Source organism: Chrysemys picta, chromosome 17 (assembly GCF_011386835.1).
Source record: "Chrysemys picta bellii isolate R12L10 chromosome 17, ASM1138683v2, whole genome shotgun sequence".
NCBI classification, from domain to species: Eukaryota; Metazoa; Chordata; order Testudines; family Emydidae; genus Chrysemys; species Chrysemys picta.
The window spans coordinates 9174145-9186493 of record NC_088807.1 but is presented as its reverse complement, the minus strand read 5'-3'; the positions used below and the strand labels follow the sequence as shown (position 1 = coordinate 9186493).

The 12349-nt window shown below is 48.1% G+C and overlaps 1 protein-coding gene across 10 annotated transcripts in view; it reads right to left on the bottom strand.

Moving 5' to 3' along the window:
• The window catches only part of LOC101954174 (deep sea actinoporin Cjtox II-like), a 69899-nt gene that overhangs the window by 26736 nt on the left and 30814 nt on the right, over nt 1–12349 (bottom strand). For 7 of the 10 annotated variants that reach the window (XM_065570773.1, XM_065570778.1, XM_065570765.1 and 4 more), the window contains exon 1: nt 615–1375. The exons of 1 other annotated variant lie outside the window; for it this stretch is intronic. The gene's annotated coding sequence lies outside the window, so the exon portion shown is untranslated. Of the gene's footprint in view, nt 1–348; nt 1376–12349 lie in introns of those variants that run through there. 2 more of the 10 variants (XM_065570772.1, XM_024113889.3) reach the window with 2 other exon arrangements.

The following is a 12349-nucleotide window of genomic DNA, read 5'->3' as shown; positions in this document are numbered from 1 at the left end:
CTAGGCTTGTCATTCCTCACCCCGCTTAGGGTGACCAGATGTCACGATTTTATAGGGACAGCCCACCCACTCGCCTCCTTAGCCCCCCTTCCCCGCCTCACCTGCCCTTTCACTCGGCTCGTCATCCCTCCGGCTCTCCTACTTACCCCCCACCACCCACTCGCCTCCTCAGCCTCCCCCGCCGCCGGCTCACATGCCCCCCCACCACTGGTTTCTTCACTACCCTGCTGGCCGGCCAGGCAGCTGTTGGCTTGCCCCACCCTGCCACTTGCTTACTCACCCCACGCGGGCCGCACTGAGCATGCTCACCCGAGCTCAGCATGCCCAGTAACCTTCACTTCTACTTACGATTTGCTGTCTCCTCTTTGGGGGGTTTTAAAAGGATTAAGCGGGGAGGCAAATCGCAGTGGGGGGGCTGTCAGGGTCTGAGCAGGGGGCAGAAATGTCCTGCCAGGGGGGATCAAGCTACTGTAGGTAGCGGCAGAAAAGGAGCTGAAGGGGAAAAATTGCGGGTGGGAGGTGGTAGCCGGGGTTAAGTCCAGGGGGAGACGCTGCCAGGCCCTATGCGGGGACAAAACCCCAGTTTAGGGAGGAGGAGGTGGGGGAACAATTACCCCGTGGGATGAGCCACCTTCTGTGCTAGTAAATGTAGCGGTGTGCAAGATGCAGAGCGTTTTTTCGTTCTTCATATAGGATGCTGCATGTCAGCCCTGGCACAGAGGGCGGGTTCCTGGGGCTGGGTTTTTAAAGGCACAGGCCTCCCAATTCCTAGACTGTCAATGCTTAGACACTGCAGCTCCTCTCTAGCTTATACAAGTGCTTCAGGGCTACGTCATTGCTACAGCCAGGAGACTGAATGCTGGGAAACAGACACTCCCTCCCTCAAACTCTGCCTCTCATGTTTGGAGTATTTAAGAGTCTTCTATCAGTTTCTATGTCTGTATGAAGTCACTGCAGCTCCTTTCTCTTATATAATGTGCTGAGGTGCTAAATTCCGCCACAGAGCCCACAAGTCCGCATCCGCTCCTGTACCCCAATCCCCTGCCCCAGGTCAGACTCCCCTCATGCAAACTCCCCATAGTCTGCACCCCTCCTGCACCCAAACTCCGTCCCAGAGCCTGCGCCCCAAACAGGGCCAGGTTAACCTTTTGTGGACCCGGCGCTAAACATATTTGTGGGCCTCCATGGGGGCAATGGGGACATGGGGCAGAGTGTTCAGAGTGAGGGGCTGGTCAGAGGCAATGGGAGATGGGTCATGGCACAGCAGGAACAGTCCTGCTCCACCTACCCCAGTACAAGGGCACTGTTTACTAACTGGCAGCCGCCAGACGCACACTGGCCCACCCGGCCCTGCGTTGCTGCCATTCTGCTTCTTCCCCTTGGGGGTGGGCCCATGCCGCACCATGCTACCCCCCCTGCCCAGCTCCCCTCTTACCCCCTACACCCAGTGCCACACCACCCAGAGATCCCCACAAATCCCTATGTCCAGTGCCCTCCCACAGGCCACTATGCCCAGCACACCCCCACCCACCCAGAGGCCCCCCCACAGATCCCTTCACAGCCCAGTGTCCCCCACAGCCCTCCCACCACAACTGCACGGTGCCTCGCACAGACCTCCCATGCTTCCCAGGTCCCCGACAGACGTAGATCTCCCCCACTGCACAGCCCCCAAACACACAGATCTCCCCACCCCCCACTGCCCAATGCCCTCCAAAACCCACCATTCCCCAGCACCCCAAAACACACAAACCTTCCCCACTGCTGAGCACCTCACACCCCCTCACTGCCCAGCACCCCCTCAGGCCCTCTAGAGACCTACTCTCCCACACCCAGACCCCCAGGACCCTGGCCCTGATAGTAGGCGAGGGGCCAGACACACTGGGAAGGGACCCATTATGGGTTAGAGGGGTCCATAATTGGCCCCTTTCCAGTGTGGGCCTGGTGCCACAGTTCCATTGGCACCATTGTAAACCCAGTACTGACGCCAACCCCCCTCCCTGCTGTCCCTGATGATACTTTACTGCTACAGGAGACTTGGTGCAGTGAAATAATTTACCTACATTCCCTCAAACTCTGTGTCACACATTTTGAGTATTTAAAAGAGTCTCTTATCACTATATGTCTACTTGAAGTCTCATAACAGTTCCCAAATTTGTTTTATCTGCTGATGTGATTCCCTGAATTGCGCTCTCTTCTTGTAATCCATTTTAATTATAATTTTGCTCCTTTAAAAATGTTATTTCTATTACTCTTATTACTCTGAACACTTTGTCATTTATCTGTATTATCACGATGCAATGCATGTCATTGTGCTGTTTATTTTTTATTTTAATAGCTAATGCTCATCAAAATATTTTAAGTAGTTGTTATTGGTTTTAAGAATTCCATCTGTGTTTCTATTATAGCACTTGCTATGGTTTTGTACTTTGATTTGTAATTAGGAGTTTTTAATTCTACCTTTTTTTCTTTTTCTTTTAATAGCACAAGTTTATTTTGTTGGGTCATGTGACTTTAGGGTTACCATATTTCCACAAGCAAAAAAGAGGACACGGGGGGGAGGAGCCCCGCTCTAGCCCTGCCCCTGCCCCACCCCCATCCACTCCCTCCCACTTCCCACCCCCTGATTGCCCCCCCCGAACCCCAACCCCCCCCGCTCCTTGTCCCCTGACTGCCCCCTCCTGGGACCTCTGCCACTAACTGCCCCCTAGGACCCCACCCCCATCTAAGCCGCCCTGCTTCTTGTCCCGACTGCCCCCTCCTGAGAACCCCCTACGACCCTATCTGTCCCCTGATTGACCCGACCCTTAGCCACACCCCCGCCCCCAGACAGACCCCCAGGGACCCCCATGCCCTATCCAACTGCTTCCTGCCCCCTGACAGGACCCCCAGAACTCCTGACCCATCCAACCCCCTCCGCTACTTGCCTGCCTTGACCCCTCTCCACGCCCCTTCCCCCTGACAGCCCCTCCAGAACCCCAGACCCATCTAACCCCCCCTGCTCCCTGTCCCTGACTGTCCCAACCCCTCTCCACACCCCTGCCCCCCTGACAGCCCCCCCGAACTCCCGACCCATCCAACCCCCCCTCCTTGTCCTGGGCCGGCTTTAAAGAGCCCAGGAATCAGGCTGCGCTCCGGCAGGGGTTGCGGGGCTTGGGGCTGGGCCGGAGGTGCTCGGCCGGGGCTGGGCAGGCACTACTGGGGTCCAGGCCCGGGCCGGAGGTGCTGGGCCAGCACAAACAGCTCCTGCTCCCCTTTCCCTACTTTGGGTGCACTGAGCAGGCTCACTCGAACTGAGCATGCCCAGTAACCTTCGCTGTAGCCACTGCCCTCTCTCTGCCCTTACTTCTACTTAGGATTTGCTGCCTCCTCTTTGGGGGGGGGGTTAAAAGGATTAAGGGGGCAAATCGCAGCGGGGGGGCTGTCAAGGTCTGAGCAGGGGGCAGAATTTTACTGGCCTGGGGGGTTCAAGCTACTGTAGGTAGCGGCAGAAGAGGGGCTGAAGGGGAAAAATCGGTGTGGGGGGGTGAGAGCCGGGGTTAAGGGGGGGGGAGACACTGCCAGACCCCGTGCGGGTACAAAACCCCCGTTTAGGGAGGGGAAGGGGTGGGACAGTGACCCCGTGGGATGAGCCACCCACTGTGCTCGCTAATCTAGGGGGGTGTGTGTGGGGGGGCAGAGGCTGTTTTCCTTCTGCTCTGCATGTCAGCCTCGGAGCAGGGGGCGGGTTCCTGGGACTGGGGTCTTAAAGGCACAGGCCTCCAATTCCTAGCCTGTCAAAACTTAATCACCGCAGCGCCTCTCTATCCTATACAAGTGTTGCAGGGCCAGGGCCAGGGCCACCCGGGGGGGGGGGGGGGCAAGTGGGGCAATTTTCCACAGGGGCCCCCACAAATATGTCGGAGGCTGCCCCTGCCTCCGTCTTCCCCTGGTGCCTCAGCGTGCCGCGTCCGGGAGCGGCCCTGGTGCACTGCAGCACCGTGGCTCCAACGCTGTCCGGGGCCGCTCCTGGTCCCAGCACACTGAGGCTCCAGGAGAGGGGGTAAGCGGCATGGTAAGGGGTCGGGCACCCCCCCCGACCTCATCATCACCATCACCCAGCAACAGCTCATTATGTAATTGCAAATGTATACATACCATTAAAGCATTTAATGTTTTTAAATAATGTGTTTAGTGTATTTTCAAATTACTACAAATTAATTTTTGAATGTATTTCACTATTTTTTTTTTTACATTTCCAAATACATGTTACTATAGTATTGCAACTTTTTTTTATGGAAGGGGCCCCAAAAATTGCTTTGCTTTGTAATAATTTGAAAATACACTAAATACGTTATTTAAAAACATTAAATGCTTTAATGGTATGTATACCAGCTGCTTAGCTGCAGCGCACCAGGGCTGCTCCCGGACACAGCGCACTGAGATGCCGGGAGATGGGGGAAGACGGATGCAGGGGTGCCTCCGACATATTCATGGCAGTCCCCGTGGGGCCCCCGGGGCCTGGGGCAAATTTCACCACTTGCCCCCCCACTCTGGGCGGCCCTGAGACATTCTCTCGCCTAGACCTAGACCAGTTTCAACAGATTTAAAATTTTTATTAAGATGATGTTAAAAAAAAAAAGGGAACAGAGTTTGAGCATAGAAGTTTCTGGTTATCAGGGAATACTGTACAGATTATCGATGATGCAAAGTTTGGTTTAAAATCGGGTGGCATAAGGAATACATAATCTGCAATATCCTCAATTGGGGGTAAAAGGTTGATGGGTCAAAGTACAGGCATTGAGATATGAGGGTATGAAGTTCATATAGTGGCTATGTACGGGTGTGGAGTATAATGAGTAGATACAATAATGAGGATGGATTGACCCTCATTTGGTGAGATTTAATGTTCAGGAGTTTATGGTTCCAGTAATTCTCTACAGATTTGTCACCAAGATCAAGGACTGCAGTGAAAAGACAGCAAGGCCTGTGTGCTGGACTTGTGTGTAGAAGCTGATTCACAAATATTCAGTGTAGTGTATTATATGGTGTCATCTTACATCCTTCCCAAGGGCAAAAAATCTTCTGAAACAATGAAGGCCTGGGCTCATAACCAGTGGCTGCAGAACTTTTGGATGCGCAAGTCCACATTTCTGCATCTGTGTGCAAAACTCACCAAAGCTGCAGTGACAATGGAAAAGAAAAAAAATTGCACTATGGGGATCGGCAACAGCCGATTCTTATTGGTCAATCAGTGGTCTCTCTCCTAAACCAAGGTGGACTGGATTTCTTTAATATAAGTAGTCACAACATATTGTTAAAGCTCATTTTATGCTCAATGCTGTGTTAAGATCTCTGCAGTCACAGATAATAACGGTCTTCTTGGGGAATCAGGGCACAGTATCCAGTCTGCAAGACACACACACACACACACACACACACACACACACACACACACACCGCTTGAACAAAAAATGATCTTTGAAAAAAACTTGCATACAGCATTAAATGGAGGTGTGAGACACACCTATATCCCTGCTGACAAGTTTCTAGCAACTCCCTTATCCTCATCCACACCCAGCTCATCAGTTAGACCAATTCTAGTAGTGAAACTTGCATTGATATCCAAAATACTGAAGCAGACGAATTTCATTGTCAGCACCCTGAAGCAACACCAGCCATAGGTAGGAGTGACCAGCTCCTATTGTCTATCCTAAAGAAATTCCTTGAGTCATTAGTGGGCTGTAGTCCATGAAAGCTTATGCTCTAATAAATTTGTTAGTCTCTAAGGTGCCACAAGTACTCCTGTTCTTCTTGAGTCATTAGTTTACTCATAAACAAATCTAGTCTGCTCCCTTCAAGCAATTATTTCTACAAAACCATATACTGACTCTCCAGTAACATTTCTGATGCATGTGTGACGAAGTGGGGGGTTTCTTGTTTTCTGTGGAGTTTCAATGGTTTGCATGCGGAGGGGGTGGGACTCAGTTTCCCTGGGTGTTACTGGTTTAACGAGGTGAGGGGAGAGGGAGTGTGTTTTGCAGAGGACCGGAGAGAGGACTTGGGGACCCAGCCGATGGTCTGGAGAATGGATACCGCAGCAACCTGGTGGCCCGGAGGCCCAGCTGAGGAGACGCAGCCGGTTCTGGCCAGTGGGAGGACAATGGGCTGCAGAGTGAGGACCCAGTGACCTAACCAGCCAGTTCCAGCCAGAGGACAGAAGCGAGGAGAGGAGGCCCCGGTTTATGACCCTGTTTATCTGGAGAGAAGACAATGGACAGAGGCGGGGACAGCTGGGAGCAGGGGGGCTCTGGGCTGGAGAAGGGGAGCAAGCAGAGCCAACCTGGATGCAGAGAGACTGGGGTGTGCTGGGCTGAGGGAGGTGCGGCTCCAGGAGGTGGAGGGGCCTGACCCCGAGAGAGAGTGGACCCCCGAGAAGGGCTGTCTCATTGAAAGAGGCACCCCCCACGGACCGCACGGGGCCAAGAGTGGGCACAATCTGTGAGTCCATGACAGCATGCATAGACCCAAATTCTGCCTGAGTTCCACTGGGGTTTCATCTACTCCAAGACTCTGAGCTACGATCATCAGCTGGGAAGCCTCACGGGTTCAAGCTTCCTGGAGTGGGTTAGATCCCTCATTTTCCCTCTCTGTTTCCTTTTCTACCTCAGGTATTAACCTTGAATAATGTCACTTATTTTGTTTAGGCTCCTTTGAGTAGTTATCACTATTAGTCCATAAATAACTTTACTCTTCTGTTTGTCTCTTCCACATTTATCTTGCAGCAATGCTTCTTTTTCCTAAGCGACAGACCCCTGTAGCGCCCAAAAATACTCTGGGGTTTGCTCATCAAGTGGGTTACTACCAGTACAATTGTGATGTAAGAGTGGGGATAGGGACATGCTAAATCTGGGACAAATAAGGGTGCCAGCTTGAAAGTGCTGTTTGGCTCATTCAATTGGGCACAATAGCAGTACATTGATAGAATTACACAGCCCGCCCCCCTCCAGAAGAGTAACCCTAATAAATGAGAGTACTCCAAAGTATTGTGCAAAGCTGGTCACAAATTGTTGAACAAATGCAGGCAGCATGTGACCCTAATCACATGTTAATTGTTGATTAGTTGCTGTGGAGTAGGGAAACTGAGGCACAGACCTAAGCAAGCTTTCCTTTTCAGCAAGGTCTATCTCTCTCTCACAGAATATTTGTTAACCTTCTACTAAGAATCTTGCTTAGAATCCCTGTAGAACTGTGCACTAAGGAGTTAAGAGTTGTGCCTTAAAAATAAAGGTTTTACAGCAATACTGTTAGTAGTGAAAGAGGGGTGCTTTACAACAGCTTTATACACAAGCAGTACATTATTAGAATTATCAGGGGGAAAAAACCCAAACAAGTAACCCCAATAACTGAGCATACCCCAAGTAATGGTCAACTCTGGTAAAAGTACACAAATACTAATGGTCTTCCTGGCTAACTGCATGTTTAATCAAGAATCTTTAAAATAACGGTATAGTCATTTCTTAAATGGTTTGCATGCCTTTAATCATGGTGATTTATTTATTGCTCCCTGTGGTAGGGCGACTGCCCCACACCCAGAGAGAGTGGGCTGCGGCAGGCCTAGGCGCCGGCGTAGACGCGCGGCCAATCAGGAAAGGGCTTACTGGGAGCCAATCAGAAGGCAGATTGGGGCCAGCCAATCAGGGCCCGGCTTAGCCATATAAAAGACTGCCCAGAGCAAGAGCAGTCAGTCTGTCCCAGGCCTTCAGAGGGGAAGGTCTGTCTCCAGAGCTGGGAGGCCAATACTGCAGAGAGCGCAGTGCAGGCTAGCTTGAGAGAGTAGGAGAAGGCCCTACTCTATAGCCTGCCAGGCAGCAGGCCTGGGAAGAGGAGGCCTAGCGTAGAGGAGGGCCGTTGGGGAAGTGGTCCAGAGGAGTAGCTGAAGGAGGACAGTGAGACTGTTGCCAGAGGGCTCTGGACCGGGACTCAGAGTAGTGGGTGGGCCTGAGTCTCTCTTCTCCCCCCCCCCCCCCTCATTTTGCCCCCTTTGTTTGCGGTGGTGCCCTACGCACAGCCATAGGCTGCAGGGAGTGGCTGGCCAGAACCACGCCAGGTCCTGGACTGTGAGGATCAGGCTTGAAGGTGTGGGGCTGTTGTTTATTCCCCCCTCCCCCCCCCCCCCCGGAAGGGGGTGTGAATGGACAAAGGGACACTGTCAGAGGACAGTGTTCCAGAAGAGGATGCCGAATGTTAGGAGCAATGCAAGTCTGTGCACCCCTCAAAGGTGAGATGACAGGCGGGATGCCAGCCGAAGAGGGCGCTCTACTGGCTCAAACTAATTCCCTGAGATGACCAGGAGGAGGTGTTGCAGTGGTGAGCTAATGACCCTGTCACACTCCCCATTTCTCTATTGTTTATCTGTGTGGTCTGTGTCTGTTTTTTTTTATTTTCTTTGGCTGATGTATAAGTTATTTTGCTGGTGAAAAACAATTCAGGTGGTGGGATCTAATTTGTTAGATAATGGACTAACATTATGTTAGGATTCATTCATTAAATTACAGTAAAATGAATGATTAAAGTCATAGCTGAGAATGAGGTGATACTGATGTGTATGTTATAGGTGTTTCTCTATTTCAGATTCTTCAGAGTTTCAGAAAACTATTTTCTCCCAAAAACTTGCATCACCAAAAAATTAACTCTACAACACACTTAATGGAAAGTAAGTAGAATGTTTCTATGTGTTCCCATGGGGGAGAGGGATAGCTCAGTGGTTTGAGCATTGGCCTGCTAAACCCAGGGTTGTGAGCCCAATCCTTAAGGGGGCCATTTAGGGATCAGAGGGGGAAAAAAAGCAAGGGGGAGAAACTGTCAGGTACAGTACTTCGTGCTGCTAGTGAAGGCAGGGGACTGGACTCAAGGTCCCTTCCAGTTCTATGAGATAGGTATATCCCCATATATTATTAATTATTCATTTGTTTTCAGAACCCATTATCTTCAAGCAAATGTGCTTATGTTTTCTTTTTTGATTGACATTGCACTTAAATAACTGTTTTCTCTTGTAAACAATTCTCAGGGAAATCTTTTGATGAGAAAATTGCAAATGTTTTGACATACCTAAAGAGTAGCACATATCCTGAAGGAATGAATAAAGCAGGCAGACTGAACCTGCGTCGATATGCTGTCAACTTTTCTTTGGAAGGCAAGAAATACTTTACTTAAGATGATACTGACACATTACACAGGAAACTTCAGCCTGTAAATGATGGTCCTGATGTCCCAACAATGGGATTATTTGGAGTTATAACCTTACCTTCATTTGGACCGGAATTGAGATCTCTAGTTTTAATGAAATTTTCCAGAAAATCTCCCTTGCTATCTATGCCAGTGGTGCAAGAAATGCAGTGTGCTTTGCAGTTATATGAGAAATGAGTATAAATTTTAACCAAAAAAACCACATGATTTTGCTTCATTTCTTAAGTATGTTATTGTCTGCTGCAAGCACCACCAACAATCACTATATGTTCAATGAGCAAAAATTTCTAACTATACACTGAAATGTAATCCTTGTACTCAAGGGATTATGAACCATATTATATATAGATGTCTTTGATAGGCATATGCCTTATAATTAATGAATGGCTTTGCAAATAACTGGTTAAGTGCAACACATTGCCCCCACCCCAGCCTTGGCAGAAGCCACGTGGCAGCATGGGAAGCTCCTATGCCCGAACCCCTCTCCAGCAGAAGTACCTGGTGGGGCAGGAGAATCCACAGCACCCCGCTCCTGGTCCCCTAAAGAACCGCAGCATCCAAACCCCTGCCACAGCCCTGGGATTGGAGGTGTTCTCACTCCCTGGTACAGCCCTGGGGCCGTGACACAGGGACAGAGCTTCTCCAGTCCTGGGGCTGTGTGGAAGAGCGGGGTGGGTGGGAAATGAGCAAAGGAGTTGTGGGGAAGGCAAAATGTTGGGGAGCCTACGTGGAACATGGCAGAGATCCTGGGGAAGAGGACTAAAGGGATAGGGCCATATGTGGCGCAGCCAGCGGACAGGGTGGGTAGGGGCCCAACAATTGCTCTGGCCCAGGGCCCCAATAAACCTTAATCATTCTCCGTGCTGCATCTTCTATGATCAACAGAGGGGACATTGTTCCATTCAGCAAAAGGAAGAAAGGTTGTCATTGTGCATACCGTGAAAGAAGCCCTACAACTCTTTGAAAGGTACCATGACAGTCCATTGGGTGGACATCTAGGAATATTCAAAACGAGGAATGTGCTGACATCAAAATACTACTGGCCAGGGATGACAAGAGACATTGCCAATTGGGTATGTAAAGCAATGAAACTAAATCCTGAAGAATGCTATTTACAATTGAAATAGAAGTTCAAAATGTATAAAAGAAATATAAGTATATTTGGTGTGCAAATGTGAACTCAGTTCCCTTGCGATACTATTTCCATAACGAAATGTTCATGTCATCATATTTTTCTATCAAAAACAGGTTGCACAATGTCTTACTTGCCAGAAACAGGGAAAGGAATTAAATATGGATACCACCTTGAAAAGCATAAAGGTGAATTTTGTAATCAGACACATTATTGTTTATCATTATCCATTGTTATTTCTGCAATACAATGAGGCTTTGATTTTTGAAACGAGTCCAATGCGAACAAGTGGCACAGCATAGTGCAGCAATGACCTCTAATGCGCCTTTGCACTGGCTGGGGATATGTCTTCAGCTTTACTCTTGTATTGTTTTCCATAACCCATTCCTGTACTTTTGTTTTTCTTTCTCTTCTGTATTTAAAAGTGGGCTTTCATTCTGATTCTATGGCTGTTGTAACCATATTACACTGTGTACTCTGCTTATGACATATGGGTTTATTGAGAACATTTAGTAATAAACATGTGTAATATGACTGTAACTGGTACCCTTGTATGTAGGTCACTCGGATCTGGGAATTGGTGGGAATGGATTTAATAGGACCATTACCAGTAACAAAGGATGGATACCAGTATATACTGACAGCCATAGATTATCTATCAAGATGGGTGGAAGCCTTTCCACTTAGAAGTAAGTCAGCATATGAGGTGGTAGAGAACATGTACAAATTGATTGTTCGACGTGGATGCCCAGAGCGGATACTGACAGATCAGGTTTCAGAATTCAATAATAAGGTAATGACTGGTTTTTTTCTGGTTATTTGTACTATGTAGTCAAACTCACTATCAGGTCACTCATTGATCTCAAACAATCACCAACCTTTTTTTTTTTTTATAAACAGCTTTTGGTCACCGTCAGTGTTGCTATAACATTATTTTTTGGTGTTTTCATATCTAACAAAGAAACACACAACTACTTGTTTCCAAAACCAATATGAAAATATGGGCTATTCCGGTTGCTAATTACACATTAAAGTAGTGGCAAATATGAAAAGGAACATTCCTTAACACAAGTCTATATGTAAGTTTATGGTGTAACTTATTTTCTTTCAGTTTAACAAGTATGTTTGTGAAAGATTGGGAATAGAACGTAGCTTCACCAGCCCGTACCACCCACAAACCAATGGATTGGCTGAAAATGCTAATCCATAAAAGGTAAGTGAATGGGTGGGAATATTACAGAACTAATGGCAAGTAGAGTGTCCAATGCTAGAAGATGCAATTCACCAAAAAATCTTCAAAATCAATGTGTTGCCTTGAACGTCTTTTTCATTATGTATTACACCTTTTGGATTATGTATGATATGTTTCAACCAAGACTGTACTTGTTCTGGTTTTTTTTTTTTTTAATCAAATCAATTTACATTTGTTATAGAGCATTGCGGAAGATGGTTGATGACGACGGGAGTAATTGGGATAAATTACTTGACCCCATTTTGTTTTCTTTGCGGACTAAAGTACACGCAACAACAAAAATTTCACCGTTTCGACTAATGTTTTGTGATGACCCACGGTTTCCAGAAGAAGTCTCAGAATTACACAGTAAGTGTATGTTATTACCAGCACCTTTCATGTACACATGGCATTAACCATGTCTTCATTTTACAAATACAACCCCTTCTCCATTATTTTACAAAGATCCCAGATCCGAATACACTTGGGGAAGATTTCTGCAAAGACTACAGCATCAATATGAAATCGAGACATGACACTGACATTGCACTGGCCCTAAGTAACCTTTCTAAAGCACAAGAAAAGCAACAAAGACATTATGCTAAAAGAGAGAATTCTAAATATGGGGAAATAACCGTTGCTGTTGGTGACTCTGTTCTGTTACTGAACACTAGAAAGAGAACAAGAAAAGGAGCAGTACTGGAATCTAACTATCGGGGACCATACAAAATTACGACCATTGAGGGTAAGAGTGAAATTAG